Below are 21,759 nucleotides of genomic sequence, written 5' to 3' on the forward strand. Positions count from 1 at the left end.
TCATCTACATCACAGTTTACAGCAGTGACAGGTTCTATAATCAAAACTCCGATAGACAGAAAAATAAAAAAAAATTGCTCAAAGCTGTAAATGGAAAACAGGCCACTGTTTTGTTTTTGCTTCTTAAATGCATTCTCTTATACTGCAGTCAGGTTGTTGCAATCGTTAAGGACACCCACGGAGAAACACTCTCAGCTAGTGACAGACAGCTTTCTAGTGGAGACTCTTTAATGGGAGTGTCCATCATGCTCTGTGCCTGAGGCTCAGACAGCCTTAATTACCTCTGCAGGGGGTCAGTCTGAGATGGTGGGGCCACTTTTAGCTGGATCATGTCATTTTACATTTCAAACTAATTCTGAATTCAGAGCAGAGCAGTTCCAGGATACAACTTCACATTTGTATGGCATCTCAAATGGTGTAGATCATAGGTGTAATGCGAGGAATATGTTTACACTGGATAACTCAACAAGGTATAGTACACTATCAGGAGTGTGAGTCAAATGGAAACCTTAAAATTGTGACATAAATTAGAGAAACAGTGCATAAATGTGTAGATGCAAAAGTAAAAATGTACTACTGGTCCATTGTTCTCAATAGTCCCTTCTACTTTGACCTTAAACCTGATACCTTTTTGTGACAGCACTTTAAATACCTTGCACTTTAAATACCTCAATTATGTACTAAAACAAAAATGTGTAGTGGTTTAAGAAAACACATTAGATGTCGCTGTGGCTGAATTCTGGCAAACAGCCAAAAAAAAAAAAAACCATCAGGTTCATCAGTCAGGAAAATTGGATTTTTCCTGTCTAATAACATACTTTGACACCTCGACTTTAAGAAACCGTAAATATATTCCACCAAAATATACTAACCTTGCCTAGCCTTTCTTTCTGCAAAGATCATGTAGGATAAAGAGCGAGTTTATCAAACACTATGGTAAAAACAGTCAGGACCAAAAGATCCATAAAACCTTGCTAGCTAAGTGTGCTCTCCTCACACAGAGACTGATACACTTCGACTACGCTGTTGTATGCCATAATGAAATCAGAATCAGCATCATTTTATTCACCATATACATTTACATGTATTAGGAATATTTCTTGGTGGTTGGTCACAACACGATAAATTCGACACAACACACAACATCCTACAGCATGCTAACATCCAAATATTGCACCTTAAGTAGAAAGTGGTAGACTCAGGTGTAATTTATATTACACTGGAGGTAGACATAACAGCTGAATGCAGTTCAGAGTGCATTAAACATAGTGGTACAACTGTGATATGTAGTAAATAATAACAGCAATGATATATAAGGGATAGTAATGACAATAAGGACAAAAGCCTAATCAGTTCAGCTTGAAATAAAAATGTGAAAATGTCCCACAGAGGAACTGGAATCTTTAAATGCTATTTTTCTCCCTTTTCACTTCTGGGGTTGCCAGATTTTAAAATGCAATAACTGGTTGAAATAACTGATTCAGCAAAGTCTATAGTTTTCAGAACGATATGTACAGTAGAAAATGTCAAAACTTCACTATGTGAAAAGTTTTCTCAGGCAGTGTGGATGCAAATTAGGAGCAAAAAGGGTTTTTTTTGGTTCCTGTGGAGGCTGTTGTGGTGCAGGCTAATACTGTAAGGTGATACAGGCCAATGATGCAGCGACCTGTCATTTCCCTTTAGTGCAATAATCTTCAGGTTTACATTCTTGTATCAATAAGTATGTCATTGTAATTACATACAAAAATAACAATGCTTGATATTTAGCTCATTACTTGGATAACATCAGCAGTGGACCTCCAGGACCCTATTGTTCAGTAAGTGATCACATCAGTTTTCCATACAGGACCTGTTTTAGCTCTAATCCACCTGATTCCTCTTCATCAGGCATCACAGCAATAAAAAGCTACACCTTCAATCAATAACATGCTTAAAAGAAACAGAATCTCTTAATTAATGAGTTTATTAAATGTCTGCCCAGCTGGCATGTCTAGTTTTTATTCCTGTTAGCTATTGTTAGGTTGAATTTATCCCTGAACTACTCAGTAGTACAATATAATATAAATGCACAGAAATTCTGGCCACTGAAAATGACCAAAAATGACACTTATTGTTTTTTGGCTGAAAGAACAAAAGATTGAGTGAAAAAGTGACCCAAAGGACTTTCACTGCAAGTTTGATACACCATCTGAAGGTAGGTGGTGTACTTTATTTATTGTCAGCTTGGTGTTGTGAATTCCTACTGAAATTTGGCTTTTTCAATAATAATTTCATTACCATGTAGTTTCTGAATTAATGAATGCTTTTAATTAACGCTGTTCAATTTTCAAAAGCACAAAAAGCAAATCTACATTAGTACAATTGGTGACACATTTTCACAGGGAAATGACACTAATGACATTTCACAGGGAAATGACTCAACACTATCAAGACTCTTCATGCTAAATTAATTAAACACGGCTATGCCATATATTATCCAAGTAATAATCACTTGCACTGTATGTTTTAGCAAAATAGCAAGATTGAAAAAGCTGCTTTTTCCAACACATAAACACGGCAATGCAATCAAATCTGCTCTACTCTGTACACAGTCTGAATAGTAGTATGAAATCCGATATCTACTATGCAAGCTGGAGTAGAAACTGACCCCCTGCAGAGATAAGTGATGCTATCAATGCTTCCAGCACAAGGCATTATGGGCAGTGTTTTATACAACATTATATACAGCCACTTTTTTTTTATCACCACTAGAGAGCAATCTGTCACCAGCTGAGGGAGTTTCTCTGTGGGTGTCCTTGAAGATTGGCAAAAATATGATCAATTCTAATAACTCCAGCATAAGTGAATGCATGCTCAGAAATGCAAAAACAAAACAATGGCTTATTTTTCCAGGTTCAGAAAATTTTTCTGAGATTCCTGTGTGGCAGTAGGTAGAATTGTTGAATGTTGTTGAATGTTGAATTCTCAAATCAGAAGGTGTTGATTAATTTTCTATAACAGCACAACTCTGACAGTAGGTCTTGCTGTAACATAAATGTTGCATTATATTAATGCACTCATTCTAATACGTTATTGTTTCTACAGTAACAGCTCATTCTCAGGGTGGACACTCCACATAATCTAAGACTAATAATATACAGCTAATAAAACAATGTGCTATTAACAAACAAAAATATATAATCATTGATATAGTTAAGTTTTCTGTTAATGGAAGGAGTCTCCAGTGTAAGTGTCAGTTGTCATCAACTTCAAGAGACAGAAAAAGCGAAGCTGGTGTGGGAATGACTGGTCTGTCATGTGTTATTCCTTATACAACAGCAAGTGCAGTTATAGAAGAATAATCAGAGTTACTGTTACCTCCTTGAAGTTATTTTCCTACAACAGCATGTCCCGTTTTATTCCTTTTACACCATAGCAATTTTTACAATGCGCCATGCTTTTTATCCATTTATAGTTACATTTAATGTTGCAGAATGTCCATAAAACAACTTAGTTCCTGTTATCCTGTATGTTGCTCCTTCACATTTTTGAAGATAATGTGACAAAGACAAAGAAACTTGTTACGTCCTCAGACTTTCCCACGGTGGCTTTCCAAAAATGCTAAATAATCTCCTTACACAAAACTTCACCACATCAAAAATTATGTTTTCTCAAATAACTTTTTTTTTTGCTATTAGATGTAAATTATATGAAGCATCCGCTGTACAATATTGAAGCGATAACATATATGAATGTGAGCATTAATATTAACCTTCTGACCATCAGAATCAAGAAGAGTACTGTGGAATAAACTTCATGATATAATGCTCTGACCAGAAAATATGCCAAGGAACCACCAGAATTAACTGTAGCTCACTCAGTGTGGCTCAGTGTGAGAGCACTTGATCTGCTGTATCCTGCTCTAAAATACTTTTCCTTGAAGATAAAGCGTATGGTGTGAGAACTGTTGAATTCATCCGTCACCGATCAGGAGCAGCTGGAGGAAAAGCGACAGGCAATCTCACAGCTCCAGCCAGGGATGAGACGTTGGGTGGCTTATCTGCCTTACACAATACTCCTCTCACTCTCAAAGCAAGATGCCCTAAAGGAGCCCTTTAGTCAGGTCATAAATAAGATCTATCCTTAGGCCTGCTTCTTTGACTATTTTGGCTAGAAAGCCCGCCATCTCCATCAGCATCAGTCGCCTCTAACGGCCACACACGTACACACACACACACACACACACACACACACACACACATGCATGCAGCATCCTGACAGATAAAGGTTAAAAACTGCATTAATAATGCAGCATGATTAATTTGGTTATTTTAAAAGCCTTAAAGTCCAAACCCCAGGGCTCGGCATCAGGTGTGCATATTTTCAAGAACAGCCAACTGGCATAACGTCAAAGGGTCTTCACTCGCACCTTCAGGCATTAATTACTCAGTCATAACAAACAATTTTTTTTTAGGACTCCTCAATTACACACTCCTGAGGATGATGTCTGGCGTGTTTAACATACATCTGACACCTTGCCTGAGTTGAAACATGTTTACACTTGACTTCTGTGAGGTTTGCATGAGGCTGCTATGTGCAGGCCTGCCGAGGCAGAAGGGATGCCTAATTAGCCTGGAGGAGAGCGTGTGCCATGCACCTGATGGGCTGATGACGTGGCCACCATGCTGGTCCTTAGCCAAGGATTCATCTGGATCTAATTACTCCCTTCTGTGTGTGTGTGAGAGAGTGTGTGTGTGTGAGAGAGAGAGAGAGAGAGAGAGAGAGAGAGTGTGTCTGACTAATTCTCTGCTGGACTAAAGCATGTCACACAGAGCAAAACAGTTCCCTGGACAGCAGTGGTTAGGATCCAATTAGTATAACAAAATCCACTGTCAGATATGTACAGTAACCTCACTGCTCCAGTGTGTATAAAGCACACTTTAGTCTTAACTAGGAGGTAAGATGTGGTAACGCTCTCTTTTAAAGTCTCAACCACAGCTACAGAGCATATGATATCTTTTGTACACTTTTAAGACCACATGCACATCAAACATGAGAGCTGAAGAATGCAATCTTCTGTGCACCAGTGTTCAGTGGGAAAACAATCTTGTGAACACCACAATACACTTGGTACTGTACTGAAATAAAAGTTCAGTCGTTAAAACTTATTAAAGAGCTTTGTTTGAAGTAGTTAGTGAAGAAAACAAGATCATCTCATATGTTGTCAGTTTATGGCTATATTTATTGATGAAATGAACCAGATTAAATCTGGGTTACGAAACTACAAGTACTGTGTTCTTACTGTTAAGGAGGTACATGTTTGTTCCAAATAGGAAAGTGCGTGTTTTTTGATACTCATATTGTTATGAGTAACCTACTTAGTATTAATCAAGTGCATCATGGAACACTTTATTTGGCTCTGTTCATGTTGGTCCTGCTGGTAAATGCTGCTGGTAAATTTCTCATGCTGAGTTTTTAATGACATTTAAACAATATATTTAGTAAAGAGCAAGTGTCAGAGTGCTCAGTGCTCTCTGAATAGAAGTGCTCTCTCTCACGTGTTTCTCCAAGTGCTCACTTCATTGCTCCACGTTACTGAATACCATTGTGTGCACACATTTCATGACACACAATTACTGATACTGGTTTGCGTGTTCATGTCTGCTGCCCTTGCACTCTGGTCTGTTTATTAGCACAGCAACGTACACTAGGGCTTATTGATACTGATGCATCCCTAGTTCCAAATTTTAAAGTACTGGGTAATTATTTTAGATGGTAAGTAAGGCATGGCAGGGAAAATTGGACTAAAATGTTGTACAAGTTCACGCTTAGGCTTAAGACACGTGAACACATTACACCGAAGTTTCACTGTTATACCACATGTTTACGCATTATTTACATATTACATACTTTGAAAATGAACATAATTTGAAAAGTTAAAATTGTACTCTAAGCAAGGAAGCTCTCTGGTAGGTTTCAATAGACTGCAAATACAACGGTATTATATCAACATTACTTAAGCCTTACTATTATTTGATGCTTATACCTTTTTTGTGTGGTAACTGCAGAACTATTATGCATTTTGTAAGTTACAACAAAGGCAGTAAAATCACTGAAATCATTGTAATATACAGCTGAAAAGTCCTTGTTCATTCTCTTGCTACTTACCATCTATTTACCAAACATAATCACCCAATACTTTGGAGCTTCTACCACACACAGAGTATTGTAAAAGAGAGTGTTACTGAAGTGCTCTGTGCTACATTTCTACTTATTAAACCAAGATCTTTCCATTTCCCACATCTAGCTCATGCTAGCCTGGAGGTGAGCTTACTAGCCATTATTACTCATAACCAAGAGCCATCTAAACAACTTCTCCAAACCAACAGGTCATAGGTCATGCATTGAGTGATAACACCCTCCCCCTTCTATTATGTCCTTGAGTGAAGCAAAATGAAATACATTCATAATAAATAATATCTTTTATAAATAACCATTAACTAAACTAAATAACTATTTAATCACTATAAAACAAATAACTAAATAATCATTACAAAATAGTGTCATTGACATTTGCATTCTATACAGCATTATTAGATCTATGGATATTTATGTCATATTCAAAATGTGCATTTTAAGACAGAAAGACAGAGAATAATAATAGCCATGATGAATTTATTTTAGAGGCTTGTAAATTACGAAGATATATTTAAAATGGTATCTTCCCACCTTCTATCCTGAGCTCAAGAAGATCAAAGTAAGGTAGCCTGCTGCCTTGCATGTATAATTGCGCTAGCCACTTGAGCATTAACACTGAGAAAGAATTCTAATGCATCCGATAAGCAGAGTTTACGACTTTCAGCTTCTGTCTGTTGAAAGGACGTAAGATTGGGAGCTTCTGGGATGCCCTAAAGGGCACATCATTCATCACAGCAACAGCATGATTATTCAAATAAGACTGAGGAAAATGTTTCACTTGATTTTCCTTTCCTGATGCAATAGAAAAGCAAGACCTGATCAGACAAGAAGCAGTATTCATTCTGAGAAGGGGGAAAAAAAGATTTGAATAGACCAACGTGACTTAATTATACTGGCTGGCAGACTGATTATCCAGGGTTCACTAGAGCAGCACCAGCCACTCTTGCAAAATCTCCTTGTCTGATTTAGGAAGTCTCACAATAAGCACAAAGACATGAAAAATACATCTCTGCCAGATGTTAATAGGAACAGGGCCTATACAAGTTGCCAGATTTAATAAAAAATGAAAAAATACACATACAGACAGGTAACAGATTAAAAGAAAAAACAGCATAAAGTGTCTTAGTAAGGTGTTGGGTCACCACGAGCCACCAGAACAGCTTAATGTGCCTTGGCAAAGATTGGCAAAGTCTCTCCTCTGTGCTAGAGGAATGAACACCATCGTTCCAAAAAATATTTGCTCAGTTGGTGTTTTGATGGTGGTAGAGCACTGTATAACATGTCACTCCAAAACCTCCCATAGGTGTTCAGTTGGGTTGAGATCTGGTGACTTGAAGGCCCTAGCATACAATTCACATTATTTCCATTCTCATTAAAACCATTCGGTGGGCTGCTGTGCCCTGTGGATGGGGGCGGAGTCATCCTGGAAGAGACCACTCCCATCAGGAGAGAAATGTTTCGCCATAGGATAAAGATGATGAGTCAGAAGAACTCTGCATTGATTTACAGTGAACATGGCAGAGCCACTGGTTCTTCCACTAATTTGTCACTTGTATATTTCGGGACCAGATCAAGACAGGCCAGGATCAACTTAAAATAGGCAATAACAAACTTTTTATGGTCCAGTTGAAGTACTATTAAATTGGAAATGATATTTTTAAATTAAGGCAAGACACCTAAGATACATTGCAAGTGAAGATATCTTGATTAAGGGAAATGTTATTTAATATTTCTCTTCAGGAGATTATTATATAACACATATAAGACCATTAAGCCTATTTCTAAACACTTGAACAAATTTCAAGCTTAAAATGATCCTTCTCTATTGGAAGATAATTTTGTGTCTTGCAAGAAATAAATGTTGAAATAAGCAAAATTGTCTGCCAATAGAATAAAACAAGTTCAACCTTAAAATTAGTTAAAAAAAAAAAAAAAGAGAGAAATAGGCTTAATAATTCTATATTTTTTTTAAATCACTCTAATAAAGAGATATATTAGTTATATTAGTTATATATGCAAGATATCTTCACTAGTTAAAACATCATGTTTGCAGATTTTTGGAAGAACAATCTATAAAATGTCTTCTCAAATTATAGTAATGGAAATTTCAAAACTCGAGAGAAAAATGTTTATTTCACCATTTTTGTCCACTGACTACCACATTATCTGACACTTACAGCACATTACCTCAAACTCTGAAGAAGACTTTAAGCTCCTCCCACTTTACACAATCCTGTCATATATCCCTGAAAAGCTTGTTTCCTACTATATATGTCAATTTATGTGTGATTATAATGTACATATCAATTTGTCTCAGTTTTTCTAAATTTTTTTTTTCCATATTTAGACCTGCTTTCATGAACTTTTACAAGTTCAAACCTATCCTTAATTAGAAGGATATTGCAGAGGAATTTTTCAACATGGTGATTATTGTTGAATGAATGAATGAATAACACTCAAAATGATGCAGAGTATTTTCTTAATTAAACCATAAAGAAATACATTTTCCAGTATGCTTTCTAATGAGAGCATCTTCACAATGAAATAACTATTTTAATTCTAATAACATCAAAAGAGTAGTTTTTTTGGATTAAGTATGCAAATGTATGCACGTTTAATTAGATGAAGCCTTGTTTGCATGAATAACTGTAAATAGAATGTGATAATCCTTTGGTTTTTTTTTTTAAATTAGCCACTAGTGTTTGCAAATTCATGCATAATGTAAGGCAAATGAATTCAATGAATGAATGAAGTTTTTCAGATCCCATTTTGTCCTACTTCTTTAAAAACAAGGTATTTCTCATCTGAACCAAAAATCCCCAAGTACAATCTGTTTTTTTTGACAAAGCAATGATACGCAAGATGTAAGAAAAAAAAAGTCTCAAATCACTCGTCTTGATCCGTTCCAGTCAAAAAGCATGACGCCAAAAGTCATGAACTGAAAGCAAACAGAATGTTCCCACTGTGTTCTTCGAATGTAAAGTCATGTTATTTTTTTCTTATCATCCAGACACATAATTGGCAAATGCTGTTTTTTTCTTACTCTCCAGTCGCATAATAGCCAAATGGTGTCCATGGCTGCCACGGGAATGAATTCAGAAGCAAATGTTTTTCATGTCTGTAGCAAGGCTTATTCTGTAATCTTTTCAAAAAGAAGAATCCAAGCGACAAACACAGTCAAATGCTGTTCATTCGTTGCCAAGGCTACTCAAGTTTTTATGATTGGGGCGTAAATCTGCGGCATGAGAAAGGATGAAAAGCTAAGGCCTACAAAACAAAGAGAGAATGATAAAGAGAGAAGGGAGGAGGAATACCTTGGAGTAAATTAGAGTGAGCTTCCAGCTCTATCCTGCTATGTCCAATACTATCAGGTAAGACTTACTGCAGCTATAGCCATATTATTAGTTTCTTGGATAAGCTTGTGTGCATGTGATAAAATACATTGAATGTTAACTCTAAGAGGTCTATTCTTACTTTTGCTGCTTTATGACACCTAGGTTTAACAGCCAATAAAAATGTCCCTATTTCAAATAGATATGTGGTCTTTTTTCAGCACTGTGTGACTACTGAAATTTTATGTGTGACAGGTGATTGAGTAAAATGCCAGACCAATAGAAATTCAAAAGATATCCTGCTATTTATAGTACAACTAACTTTAGTATTGAAAATCAAATATCGTACAAAAAAAAATACAAAATACCTGTAGGGTGCTTGTTTATAATGCAGACAAAATAACAAAAAAGGATTTGCAATCAGCTCTTGGTGAAAAGAGACAATTTAAAGCAAGTAAATTATTGTAAATTATGGCGCAATATGCATAGACCTCAGCAGGTAAAAGTAAAATATTTCATTTTTGTAGACTTTAAAGGAGCATTAGTCAAGATTTCTCAAAATTTGTCAAGATTAGGTTAAGCATGTGGAGTTTAAGTAAGTTTTGAATGATTTTTTTACTCCTTGAGCCTGCCCCATTCCCTCCCATGTACATAAGGCTCCACCTCCAGAACCTATGTTGGTTCAACCAGAGTAACATCGCTTTTATGTGCACTCAGACAACTGCTTCAAAGCCAAGTTATAACACTACAAACACACAACATTTTCTTATACTGAGGATGGTCACGGGTGCCCTCAGTGTCTTTGTAATGAAAAAAATCTACCTGATTCATTACATAAAGCAGGCCATTCAAACAGTTCAAAGCTTTCATCCCTGTCACCAGTAATAAATACTCCATCATGGAAAAGTAATGCCAGCATTTACTCTAGCTTCATTTTTTTATTTTTTTATTAGTGCTGTTAAATGTTTTTCTAAACACAGCATGTTTTTTTTTCAGACTGAGATGGGGCGGAGTGAAGGGACGTTGGGGAGAGTCAACAAAATGACTGACAAGAAGCCAAAAATAAATACTCCAGACCATAATGCGATTTTCCAAATGGGTTTTCTGAGCCACATAATACACATGTGCTAAGGCTGTGGCTCAAACAATCACTTATCTTTTTCTAAATATTTTCCCAGTTATTTGTACAAGTAAGAAATAAAAATGACTATTCTACCTTTAAATATGAATGTGCCTGGGACAATAGTTTCTTATATGCTTTTTAAAAATGTGGCACTTTCTTTTTGCTGGTCTAAATATACTAATAAACACTGACACTGATTCAAGACTAAAGATCTGAGTGTGGAAAAACTGTTCAAAAAACCACCCACAAAAGAACTGTGCAAGCTGATTTACTAATAGGGACTTTGCAAAGTGCATCTTTCATGTGAGAAAAACAACATGTGTGTTTGCCTTAATGAATATGCAGTTTGGGGTGTTTCTTCCTAAAAGTGCAAAATGGAGGGGCTATCTATGCAAATATATTAATATAGCACTCAGTGTATGATTTACTAAACCTTAAAATCATTTTAAAGTACAACCAAAAGGCAAGTATTATATTTGTTGAAGCCCAATTCTACCAGATGAAGACAAATGACAATTTTGTTAAAATTCTCAAACGCATGTCTTATTATCTTATAATAACAGTTTCTCTAAATTATGGCTTCATATTACAGTAAAGTTGGTTTCATTGCATTGCTACATAATGCATGTTTGTAAGTGATATTATACTTGCTGAAAAACAATAATCACTTACAAAGACCTCATTTAAATATTATGATCCCCTACTTTGCATTTGACATCATATTCAATTATTCTTCGTAAATGACCTGCATCATGTCAACTAACTAAAATGCAAATTGCCCATTTATTTGGGATCTTGGTAAATCAGGAAAAATGTCCATGAAACAATATTTTTTCCATACTGCCTACCCATACGTATAGTCATTGTTATCATCGTCACCATGATAATGGAGCTTCTGTAATATATGCAGTAATAGGCAGTAGGTTACTGAGTGCTTTGGCACTGACAGCTAAAGGGTGCAACACAAAGATATCACCTCTGACACAGGCATGTGAGATTGAAACACACCCATTCGGAGATGGACCCATAAAGTCAACATACCAGGAGCTCCAGAGCAACATGTAAGGGAAGGAGGTATCACACTGAGAGGGAACATCTATGTGCCAGTGACACCAGATCACTCCCTCACTGGTGTATGCTAGAAAAATGTATGCTGCCAGACGGTCATGTGATCAAGGAATAAGCATAAAGAAGTCACTTTAGTTATGTTAAGAACACTGAGCTCTTCTTACAATGTGCCTCTTTTTCATCACATTTACATGTAATCATTTAGCAGACCCTTTTATCCAAAGTGACTTACAACTGAGCTGAGCAGTTGAGCTGAGCCCAACAGCGACTGCTGGGTGGCATCGGGATTCAAACGAACAGCCTTCCTTTTTCAGAACAGTAATGTTAAGCAGAATGAGCGTACACTTGAGTGTACAACTGACCAGTGCTTACGTCTCACATGGATAAAACGAAGCAACGTGGTTCATGTTTGTTTCACAGTTCTTGTAAAAAAAAAGAGGTACATTGAATGAATACAATCACATGTTAACTATAATAAAAGGTGAAATGAATGAATGAATTAGTGCATAATTTACCCAATATGATCTTTACGATGTGTGTTTTTCTTAGACTGGGTCTTTCTAAAACAGGAAGGGAGTGGTGTGATGTGATCTGATAAGCCACTGTTTTGGAGTAAGTGTGACGCATATACTGCAAGTGAGTTCGCCAAAAAGCAAAACAATAGCATGTTGCATTAAGATAACAAAATACAGGTTTTGATCTCTTTTGACAGTCAGGTACAACAAAGTGTGATCATGCTGAAATATAGAGTTAGTAAATATATATATATATATATATATATATATATATATATATATGTATATATATAATTTTTAAAACAATAGCTTTACAGAAGATCTTTACATTTGCCTAAGACTTTAAATAAAATTTAATTTATTGAAGTCTTTAATTAAAAAAATCATCACAAGGTCACAACACTTTTATAACAAAGTGCTGTTTGGTAATAAACAGGACTAAATGTAAAAGGTTTGAGAAATACAACAACTGCATGAAACACTGGATGGCACCTCAAATGGCAGCTGATATGTCAGTAGTGCCTAGCTAAATAAATGGACTGGATCATAAGGAAACAAAATGTAATTTTGCCAAATGTCTGGTATGATGGATTGGTTTCATGGCCTTTAAAGAAAATGACAGTGTAAAGAAAAATACACGTGAAACCTGGCATCTTACAATATTAGAATTGATCTAAAGCACATTTATCTCCTTTGCCTCTCTGTAAGATAAATTCAGCTGCTTCAACCATTTGTTCTTTTGTCCCTAAAATGCCTGAATGGTGAATTTAACATATTCAGCTTTATAAATTGTGTAGTGCGACACTTTTTCATTCTAAAGGCATTACGGTCTCAGGAGCCTTGAAGACTAGACTACACTCAGACTACAAAGCACCATTTTATTTTGAAAAAACAAACAAACAAATAAACAAACAAGTAAATAAACTGGCCATATACGCTTGTCCATTCATTCATGCAATTATGCAATCAGCCAATCATGTGGCATCAGTGCAATGCATAAAATCATTAAGATTACAGGTCAAGAGCTTCAGTTAATATTCATGCCAAACATCAGAATAATAAAAAAAAGATCACAGTGACTTTGACCATGGCATGGCTGCTGGTGCCAGAAGGGCTGGTTTGAGTATTTCAGAAACTGCTGATCTCCTGGGATTTTCACACACAACACTCTAGAGTTTACACAGAATGGTACGAAAAACAAAAAACTTCCAATTAGCCACACTTCTGCAGGCAGAAATGGCTTGTTTATTAGGAGATAATGGCCAAGACTGGTTTAAACGGATACAAAGGCTCCAGTAACTCAAATAAACACTCTTTACAACTGTGGAACGCAGAAAAGCATCTCAGAATACATCTCAGTCTGGCTATTCTCCTCTGACCTCTCTCATCAACTAGGCAATTCTGCCCAGAACTGCTGCTAACTGGGTGCTTTTTGTTTTTGCACCATTCTGTGTAAGCTCCATAGACTGTTTTGCATCAATATGTGAATATTAGCTGAAGCTTGTGACCGGCATCTGTACAGTTTTATGCATTGCACTGCTGCCACATGACTGGCTGACTGGATAATTGCATGAATGTCTAAGAGTACAAGTGTTCATGTTAAGGTGTCTGGCGAGTGTACATCTATGAGAATTACCACAAATCATGAAAGATTTAACAAGATAAGTCCCAAGAGCAAGAATAAGCCAAGTTAATTAAGCATGTTTTTCATCTGGATTTAAAAACAGCTTGAGGGCTGGTGTTCCTAATATTCCTAATATAACAGCGATGTATGTTTTTACCCAAAAAACATTTATTTATAAATTGAATGGTGAATAGGTGATGCCAGTTACCATACCCATACCTACATACCCAGAGGTTGTAATGTTTCAGCTTATGAAGTGCTTGTTTAACCTTCAGGTTCACAGTTGCTGCTTTACATGATTAAGGCTGTTTCTGGGTCAAAGGCTATCATGACTAACAAACACAGTGTGATCTGTTCAGGTGTTGAAAGCTGAAAACTTACTATGCGGTAGACGAACATCTCAAGTACATTATCAGAGGTCATACTCAATGATTAATCACTCAAGCGCACTACACTGGTAATTACTAATCACCAGGAAAGGTGCAATTAGAACATAAAACCTTTCTCAAATCTACTGGCTCTCTCTACTGCTTCCACTGCCTTGTCTTTTCCATCTACTACTCCTTCATCACATAAAGACTGTATATCTCTACTACCCATAATTCAACACCAGCAGCAGCAGCCACCTGCGTGCTTCTATTTTCTATTGGAGGTAAATGAGCATGAAGAAGCATCAAGGAACATGGTGTGTTACAGTAAACAAGCAGGAAGAGAGTGAGCCATTCGTGGAAATTCAGTCACCAGTGAAATTTTCCTATCGGGCAGATTCTGAGGTGTGGGAAAATAATCTCTGGCGATTTCTGACTTCTCCATCTGCGCAGAAGGGAGCTGCTTGTTTTTAATCTTGGCCAGAGTCAAAGAAATTTTCTGGAGGAGATCATAGTCTCTAGGCATTAGGCTGGCCTACCTGGCATATCTGGCCTTCAAGTTAGCGTCTTCTGCTCTGTCTAGCCTCCTGTTCTCCACTCTGGTTATCGCCACAGTCATTCAATCTTCAGTTTTTTTCTAACATTATTTTTATTTAATTACAGTACAAACAAACAATGCCATAATAAGTTCCTAGCAAATTTAATAAACTGAGCTGAGTAAAGAGGTGAAATTTACTGGAAGAACTGGGAAAAAGTAAGCGCAAATGCTGGAAGAATTTCTAAACTGCTCATCGTAAAAAGCTCACTGTTTCACACCTTTATTTTGGGAAACCCTTGTAATTCATCATGTTATATTCATAAAGTAAAGCTGCATAACTCAGTTTCTTCTCTTTTTTGGCTCACCTGCCAATTCCCTACCCACCAGCCAGCTCTCTCCATTACACAACAGCTACGGCACATGCTTCCTCCGAGACACGTGAAGCCAGCCAACTGCATCTTTTCAAACTGCTGCTCATGCTGCACAGGGCAGAGTAACACACATGGAGAAAAGTGATATCTACCCTCTTCCACATACATAAGCTCACAGGTGCCCACAACTGGCTAGCTGTGACTGACAGGGGAGAGAGTGTATGATATCCCTCCCACTGCAAACGCACGGGCAATTTTGCTCCATCGGCTCCCGGCCATGGATGGCAGTGGCATCATGACAGATAGGCCAAGTGGTTTTCTGTTGTGCCACTCAGAATGTCCCTAAGTATGCAAAGGACATTTGATATTTTCTGACTTTTCCACTAAACTGTACACAATACTGTTTAATTTTAGAAGATTTTCCTTTGTAAGTAAACTTATCCAGTACGCTAAATGTGGGATATTTTTTATTGCTCATTTTCCATGAGTTTTATCGCGTCAGTAATAAAAAAAAAAGTATTCTAATTTGAGCTCTAGTGTACTTCTATTCAAATAGCAGTATTTTTTTTATGGCTTGGTCATTTAGACTATGACAGCAAAAGGGACGTGTACATACACATTCAGAGAACATTCATTCTTTGTCTTATGAAACATTCCTTACAGGTTCAAGTTTAACCCTCAGTGAACTGGAGCGCGGTTGTTTAGTGAAGTGAGTTCAGCTCACCCAGCAGGACATGGCTAAAGTGCAGTGCTGTGCGTCACACATGAGGTAACAGTCCATTTCATAAGTACAGTGGACTTCTGCTAGTCTGAGAACCCTGAGCAATCAACCTGCCTTCCTATATCCCGCTGAGCCCCGGCACCTCTCCCACGCTCGACCTAAAGCTCAATTACAATAGCCACTCAATCTCTGCAAAGGTATTTGGCGCAAGGGGTGCTTCAAATAAACTGGGGACTGGAGATGTGTATTCTTCTGCAGATTATTTTATGTGCTAGTTGCTTAGTAAGGCAGTTGGGGGAAAGAAACTCACCACCCTGCTCTTGAATAACTTGTAGCATTATTTCCATCACAGATGACAGGAGCTGCTCATTCACATATGTCATGTCTCTCCTAATACTAGGTTACTCCTCCCCCTCACCTAAATTACAGTGTCAATCAAAGACACCACTAATGTCTTGTTCCTGTCAATTCTAACTCACTCTTCTGCCAACTGAGTACACAGAGTTCGTGAGTGCTTCACCTGCTGTTCCAAATAATCCCACACGTTTCTCTAGCTGGAGTTGTTAACTGACAGGCCATGCAGATGCAGATCCAGCACAGTATTTCTGTGCATCGAACCAAGTAATTGGAAAAAAAGCAGAGCCAATAAATGTATGAAGGAAAACTAGACGTAGTTCAGTGACCTTACTTTTTGAACCATTATGGCTTCTGTAGCAGATCCTCTATTGAGGCTTAACCAATCGCATGCATTTATGCAAATTATTTAGCTGAAGGCAGCTCATCAGACCAGAGACTAGCTACAGGGCTAAAAGACATTAGCTCAGAAAAGTGAGAGTTTTGTTTACACTCTATGGTCTGATTAGTGAACTGACAACATGGCTTGTTTAAATAAAAGCTGATAACGCAAACAGAGTGTTTAAAGACCATTGGGCAGAAAAGTATATGTTAATTCTGGTTGCAAAATTCAAAACAATAATGCCTGTCTAGTCCAAAGAGATACTGTGAAGCACCAGTGCGAAAAAAAAAAAACATAACCCCTTTGAATTGTGTTATTTATAGCCATGAACTAGTCATTAATGGTTCATCACTAAAAGGTCATGTTAGTTACTTATCCGAATATTTGTAAGCAGGGAATTTCATGTAGCTGGACCTTTACAAGCTGAGATTGAGATGATTTTGCATCAGTCAAAGTGTCCCAAAGACCCACACAAGCATACTTATTGAATAAGTAACATAGATTTGTCCCTTGTCATCCTGGAATATGGGAGTGTCATTGTTACTCTCTGCTTGGACATAAACTGCTTGGACACAAAAGACAACCTTGGAGTCTGGCCAACAACTGACCATGTTCCATTCATCAAGCTGTTTAACCTATTGATATTGTACAGTAAAGAGCTGTTACTAGTGGATGTGACTAATGTCGTATACTAGTGCCTTATAACAGGCTGCTTTTACTCTCCACACAAACCATACAGTTTACCATACAAACCATACTAGTTCTTAGCATTTTTCTTTTGCCCAGAGAGTGTAGCAGTACCTGGGCTATTATCCTGAAAAGGTCACGCAGGCTCCTGACTAATCCAGTCCGGCGGAGCTTTCTCACTGAGACATGTGAGTCATTAAAGCTTCCATTAACAAGTTCAATACACAGGAGCTGATAAAAAAAATGCATTCAAATTCATACAACACACTAGTGGGTGAACAACAAAATGACAGCGTTTTGACAAAGATTCCTCTGCTGTCTCTGTGATGGGTGTGTGCAAGAATGAGTCCCGTGTGCCTACAAATTAGAAATGCTCCTGTGTGTTTGGAGTGATTTAGTGAGATATGGAGCTTTACACAACCGCAGAGAAAGGGCAGAGAGAAGACGGGGAATACTAATTCCATCACACGCCGACGCCTGCACTGACTGGAGCAGCATCTAATCTGGTTTAATTACTCACACTCTCCACTCTCCAGAGGAGCTCCACTGCCAACCTGTCAGCAGTCGCTCGTGCTGTTGTTATCTCTAGTAACAGGACGGCAACCTCTGCACCAGCCACTACTGACACTGCACGCATTAAAACGCCACAGGATGAGATGAAATTTTAATGATGTCTTAATCTTAATGGTGAAACCTTTCAGGGGCAAGTGGTGGCTGCTCCAGTCTGCAACTCGCTCCATCTTTCTAAAGCATGGCAGCACTGGACAGGAGTGATTGTTGGCTGCAGATTTGTGCTGACACTGTGTTCCTTTTGTGAGCGGAGCTAACACACTACACCCACTCCATCTGCCCACCCTGCTGTCGAGGAGGCAAGCGGCAGATTCAATAAAGCATCAATCGGCAGTCGAGCCTCCTATCTCCGTGAAGAGAGAGAAGCAGCAGGCTTGGCAGCGCTACGTTCCAATATTTTCAATGAAATCAGCACTTCTGCAAATCCTCAGCCAAGGGATTACATACTGTGCCTTAAGTGCATTACAGGGGGTAAAAAAAAAAGTGGCTGCTGCTTTTTGGAGAGATTAGAGGAATTCTATAAAACTGTCATACGAATTTAGTTCGAGTGAGTTCGACAGAAGTGTAAATCCCATTCCAGAATTATAAGAATAGATAAGCAATATTTCATCTTCAAATTAGTTGAGATATTTCCAAATAGCAAAATGTGGAACTACTTATTCATTTAGCTTTGAATTGTTGTTTTTCAAATCAAGTCTGATTATCATAGTAAGTCACAGAAATTGCCTAAAATTGAGCTGATCCTAAAAGCAGAAGCAGTGTTGCTGAACAGCACTATTAATGAGTAGGTTAGAGGTCCATGCACTCATTAGCAGTAGAACAGAAGCGACCCAAGGGACTTAACCAGCAGTCAATTTTACACATTCCAAAGAAACAGTGAAAAGGGCAGGGAGAGATGATGTAGACAGAAATGTACAGCATTTCTGATACATGTACACAGCACTCCTTTTCCACAGCTAGAAATTCTCTGCCAGCACCAAAGAATCAGATCCTTCTGTTTGTGATCAGTTCATGAAAAATGCAGCAGCTTCCCAATGCCAGGAAAAGGCTGAGTGAGATACCGTGTTACACCCCGCACTGAAAATCATGCCATACTGTTGATCTATATTATACATGTGTATGCTAGAATGTGTTATAATCGGTGCTATGATGTGAATGCTATACATTCATATTCAGTTCCAAATTCCATATCTTGTAGCTGTATTAAGCTCTTGCCAAAACACAAAAGAGGTGGTGGGTAATGGTAGCTGGGTTAGTAGGGGTGCAAAAAGTTGACAGTGCATTGTGGGAATGTGCGATTCACATTGTTGGACTAAGTATTCTGTTAATTATGCATCTAATGCAATTGCACTGTTTGAGCACCAGAGTTCCCAATCTGTGCAACCCATAGAGTTAAAATATATACAGTGCGCGCCCACTGAAAGCTCCGGATCACCATGATCGACGTGCATTATACATTATATGGTTACACAACCACCTTATAACAGCTAAAAAAAGAGCTCTTCAGTAGCTTTCGAATGACACCAGCCCCGCACCCAAAAAAGAGGTCGCAGAACTCTGGCATTTCAGCCGACTTTGGAACTCTATTTCCAGTTAAAATGATGCCTCAGACACTGCTACAGCACTCATTAATTTTTAATTGAACATTTTTCACAGGTCAGCAACATGACAGCACATATTTTATTACTGTAATAAGTGCGAATGTGAGGCAGGACACAAGGGCGCATACTCAGCGGCTTGTTTATTGAGGGTAATCTAGCAAATGTAGTCATAATTATTAGCATCACACAAAACACAGGCAGGCAAAGTCAGGAAGGGATAATCTATAACCATAAACTGAAGAACGAGCAAGAGACAGAAAAATATTTAATATTTTACAAAAATATTGAATAAAAATTTGAAACAATTTTTAATTAAAAAATCAATTACACGATACAGTGTGTAACAAAACGGTTTAAACAATAACAATAATGATAATCAGAAAAAGAATCGTGATGTTATTATATAAAAGTATCTATATAACATCTTCACCTGTCACTAGTACACAAACCTTTATGTTACAACTGGTCACAATTGTGCATCACACGTAGAACTCACAGTTTAACAAGCACTGTAAAATCTGAGACTCTAACCTGCTGTTGCATCAAAGATACTAAAAACACATCACACGAAAAACAAGGTACAGATGACCTTATGAAGATGACTCAGGATGGTGAAGGAGGGAAAAGGAGCCCTAACATCACAGTTTTATTGATTCTAGTGGTTGCCAAGTTTCAAAATCAACTCTTAAACACCACTTTCATAACAACAAGTTTTTTCAAAATGTTGCAAGAAAGAAGTCTTTCCTGAGAGCATTTTACAAAATGCATGCCATGAACATCTCCATGCATCAATACAACTACAGTCTGCATCGTGGGTTGTGGTAAGATGAGACCCACGTCTAAATTTTTGGTCATATACACACCATCAACATGGTTGGTGACAAAAGAGGACTGCAGACAAGGAAAAGCACCTGATACCACAGCGTATAATATGGTGGAGGATCAGTGATGCTTTGGGGCTGTTTTGTGGCTGGTGCTTCAGGGGTTCATGTGAAGACGGATGGCATCACAAATTCCACTAAGTATCAGGATATTTCAGACCAAAACCTGGTCGCCTCTGGCTGGAGGTTCAGCCTTGGTAATAAATAAAGCTTTCAACAAGAGGATCAGCCAAACATACTTCCAAATCAACATGGGAATTGTTAAAGAAACAAAATCAACGTCGAGCAAAGACAATCTCAGTCTCTGGATTTGAATCCAACTGATAAACCTGACGTCTGGATTAAAAACAGAAGTCCACCAAACCTAACAATATGAAGGAGCTTAAAATGGAGGAGAGGACCAAGTTCTACTCTGAAGTCATATTCATGTTCGCATTTTTCCCGGTTCGATTAGTGAAGTGTGAATGCTGTTTTCAAGCCCAGGAGAGCTGATCTCCCGTCTTCTATAAACTGCCTGCATCACATGCGGACGCTATCTGCTCTCTGCACTATATGCTAAGTAATGAAATTAGTTCAATTTGTCATGTTACTTACTGTTTGTGCTTTCATGTTGCCAGTGACCTGGCTGTTATTTATATGTGGGTGATATATAAAACCAGACTTTCATAGCACTGGAGCACTGTATTTAACCTTTGTTTTGCGACGGTTGGTGTAGCAAGAAATGCACATCTCATGCAGGCCTGGATGGCTAAAAATAATCTTATACTTATCTTATACAAGATCAGCTCTTTGTGACATGTCATGCAGCTAAAAAGTGCTGTTTTTCACCATGACTGTTGGTACCACAGGAAAAAACAAACAAACAGCAAACAGATGAACCTGTATGTACAAAAGTGATGTTATGGTATTGCCTAATCGATTTACAATTCACGTGGAATTCTTCTTTGTGAACGCAAACCTGAGATTATGAGCCCCGCCCCCAAACAAACACAGAATCGGTCCTAAACGTTGAGTATTTGGACCAAGTGTGAAAATGCTCTCAGTGTCTCACACGTCATTAGACATTCCAGGAAAGACTCAGTGATGTTATTCTCTCCAGGGTAGGTCCCAGAATATCAGTTGTAAGGGTGCTGATCATTTTAAAACCTGTGTTTTGTAGAAAAAAAATGCAGTACTAAAACTTCTGTCTGAAGAAAAACATGATGTCCCAGTATGTTTTAGGTCACAATATCATTTATTGTATAGCTTATTTTTTATATATTAGTTTTTGCTCATTTTAATAACTCTGGATGATACAGGTGATGATACGCATTTATCACAGCTATAATACCGAATACAGAATATCAATCATTTGAATGAAACGTTCATAAAACACAGATGTTAAAAGCTGTGCCGGGATGGACCAGATTACCTACGCAGGCTTACACAGAGCAAGTCACAGAGGTGC

The 21,759-nt window shown here is 37.8% G+C and overlaps 1 protein-coding gene across 3 annotated transcripts in view; it reads right to left on the reverse strand.

Moving 5' to 3' along the window:
• Positions 1-21,759, reverse strand: part of pde4d (phosphodiesterase 4D, cAMP-specific) — a 139,111-nt gene that overhangs the window by 49,515 nt on the left and 67,837 nt on the right. The gene's annotated exons all lie outside the window — the stretch shown is intronic.

The sequence above is a fragment of the Pangasianodon hypophthalmus genome, chromosome 8 (genome assembly GCF_027358585.1).
Source record: "Pangasianodon hypophthalmus isolate fPanHyp1 chromosome 8, fPanHyp1.pri, whole genome shotgun sequence".
Taxonomy (NCBI): domain Eukaryota; kingdom Metazoa; phylum Chordata; class Actinopteri; order Siluriformes; family Pangasiidae; genus Pangasianodon; species Pangasianodon hypophthalmus.